The sequence below is a fragment of the Myotis daubentonii genome, chromosome 1 (assembly GCF_963259705.1).
Source record: "Myotis daubentonii chromosome 1, mMyoDau2.1, whole genome shotgun sequence".
Classification (NCBI taxonomy): Eukaryota; Metazoa; Chordata; class Mammalia; order Chiroptera; family Vespertilionidae; genus Myotis; species Myotis daubentonii.
Genome location: NC_081840.1, coordinates 82,036,274 through 82,039,245, shown reverse-complemented (window position 1 = coordinate 82,039,245; position 2,972 = coordinate 82,036,274). Strand labels below are relative to the sequence as shown.

Genomic DNA, 2,972 nt, shown 5'->3' with positions numbered 1-2,972 from the left:
TCTGTAAACAGTCTCAATTGTGAGTCTCTATTTTTATGACTAAAAGAATTTAAGAACATTCTGTTTCTGCTGGTGTGTCTAGGTCTAAACTCATTGTCAATATCCTTAGAGGTTTAAGTCAGTGTTCTTTAGTTGCTTGTATGTTTCTTGCTCCTTCTTATAAAATATGAACTGATAGAATAGTAATCTATATGGTTATGGTAATATTTTTGGCTGCTGGTTTTTTCTTTAAATATTTCTTACATCTTTTTTTGGGGGGAGGGGTTGTTGACAAAAGATGTTTATTTAGGCTGAATCCCCTGACACATTCATACATGTAAAAATATATGATCTAAAGTCAGGGCAAAAATAATCAGGTTGGTGTCACCTCCCCTCCTTCTCTCCTCCCCTTTGGCACAGCCTTTCCAGCTGCTCCCTTCAAAATCCTGGAGTGTGCAGGGCAGGGGTCACTTCTAAGGCAGCTTCTGCCTGAGCTGCCAAATCTGCCTCTTTCTGAGCCACCGAGAATATGGCTCACTCCTTCTGGAGAGCTGCCAGCTCTTCCAAACTGAGGCCCTTCACCACACAAATGCCCAGGGAACGGGCAGAGCCAATGATGGAGCGGACAACAGAGGACAGCGCATGTCCCGCAGGGCGAAGGCGTCGTCCTGAGCTTTAACACAAGCAATCTCATACTCCTGCTTCAAGGTCACCAGGCCTGCCACCTCCTTCCCTGTCTGCTGGGCCCCCTTTTCAGCACCAGCAGCCGCCTTCAGGAAGGAGGTAACAGTGGCTTTTCCTACCTTGATTTCAAACATCCTGTCAGGTTTCGCAAAAAACTTGGTCCCTGCCTGGATTTGTGGGTTACTGTATATCCATGTACTTCCTAACATCCAACTTCTTTGAATAAAATTGTTTCTTAAAAACAACAGCTTTATTACAATGATAAGTCCTATTCCATTGAATTCCTGATATGACCATGAGCCTATATCTACCTACTTTTATTAAAATATCAAATTTGCATTCTTTTGGTTAACAGTTACTGAAGCTCTATATATCAAAATCTTTACATCTCTACCTGTACTTCCTTTACATTCTCTCTACAATGATTATTTATGATATACAGGCTTCTTTTACAAAATCCAGTGTGTAGTTTGTTTGAGAATTCCCTCCTCTGATATTTCAGTTTAAATTATTTTGATCAGATAGGAATGTTTTGCTAACTACATGTTCTTGGTACTGTAAGAACCAATGTCTTTGACAATGAGAATTTTAAAATACTATTTTTAACTTCATATGCACAGCCATCTGTTCACTGCTTATAAATATGTGTTCTTTCAAATTTTAACCTTCAATTGCAAGTGGCGAATATTTCACATATGTTCCCAAATGCTTCTATTTACTATTTTGTTTACTACCAATATCACTAGAAAGACTGTCAAGTTTTCCTGATTCATTCATTCTTCATGTATTAGTTAATTTAGCAAATGTGTATCATTGAGTATTTATTTTGTGCCAGACATTGTAATGGAGGTAATTGATATATCTACCCAATACATTTTATAAAGAGCTGAAGGTGAGTAAAAATTAAGGTAAAGTTAGTTGATCAAATGAGCAAATCTATTTTGTTATCTAGTGAAATTTTACCAATCCAACAATAATATAAACTCTTTAGTCATTAATCCACAAAAGTACAAAGAAAAAAGTAGCATCACAATTGTGGCAGCTGGGAAGCACATGAATGAGTGGGAATATCTAACATAAACAAGCAATATGAATTATAAAGCTATTAAGGGACAATTCAGAACCAGCTTAATTGTTTTGCATACAATCCTGAAAGTCACTAGGGTGCAATCCTGAACATGGGTGAAGGACAAGAAGAAGATACTAAAGAAGATTAGCTGAAAACTGCCAAAAATCACTCTAGTAGCCAAATCCCTTTCTCAACTTTGCTCAACAAGGTGTTTTTTCCTCCCCCATTTTGCAAAAAAAAATGGACATTTATTCTGAGGATGAAAAATTTTTAAAGAATAAATAATAATACAGTGTCATTATAAGCAAGCTAGGCACCATACTTCAGCCTGAGGAAAAATTTGAGCATGCATATTAAGAGTGCTGACATATACTCAGCACCCCTCTTTCACTGGGTTCCATGGATGGCCAAAGTACTGGAGCCAGGTCTTAACTCTCCAAGAAAAATATTGAAGGGGTCTTCTATCAGGAATCTTAGCCTTAGAAAAGAGAAAAAGAGGAGAGAGAGAGAGAGAGAGAGAGAGAGAGAGAGAGAGAGAGAGAGAGAGAGAGACCTGTGATAGCAAAATCTCAGCTAGAATATCCAGTGAGATTACCCAGTAATAAAGCTCATATCTGCACTTTCCACTCACATGCTCAGAGCTCTCACAAGCTTTACAGTGCTGTAGTCTCAAACACGAGCAAACAGCAAAAGATAACTTCAAATATTGAAAAATCGCCGAAACCAGTTTGGCTCAGTGGATAGAGCGTCGGCCTGCGGACTGAGGGGTCCCAGGTTCGATTCCGGTCAAGGGCATGTACCGGGGTTGCGGGCACATCCCCAGTGGGAGATGTGCAGGAGGAGGCTGATCGATGTTTCTCTCCCATCGATGTTTCTAACTCTCTATCTCTCTCCCTTCCTCTCTGTAAAAAATCAATAAAATATATTTTTTTAAAAAAATTACTAATATTGAGAGAACCAAGATGGCAGCATAGGTTAACACCGGAGTTTGCTGCTTTGAACAACTACTTCAAAAGTGAAACTAAAACACGGAAGGGACATCACCCAGAACCACAGGAACGCTGGCTGAGTGGAAGTCCTACAACTAGGAGGAAAGAGAAACGCATACGGACACTCAGAGGAGGCGCAGTGCTGAAGTCAAATTCTGAGGTGCGGAGTGCGCGGAGCGGGCTGGCGGCGGAGGGCGCGGTTGGCGTTTTCAATCAGGAGGGAGTCGCAGACTCTGAGCTCCAGACCCGGG

General features: G+C 40.3%; 1 pseudogene; it reads right to left on the bottom strand.

Moving 5' to 3' along the window:
- Nucleotides 1-417: 417 nt before the first annotated feature.
- Nucleotides 418-872, bottom strand: LOC132229620 (large ribosomal subunit protein uL11m-like; annotated as a pseudogene).
- Nucleotides 873-2,972: the final 2,100 nt, after the last annotated feature.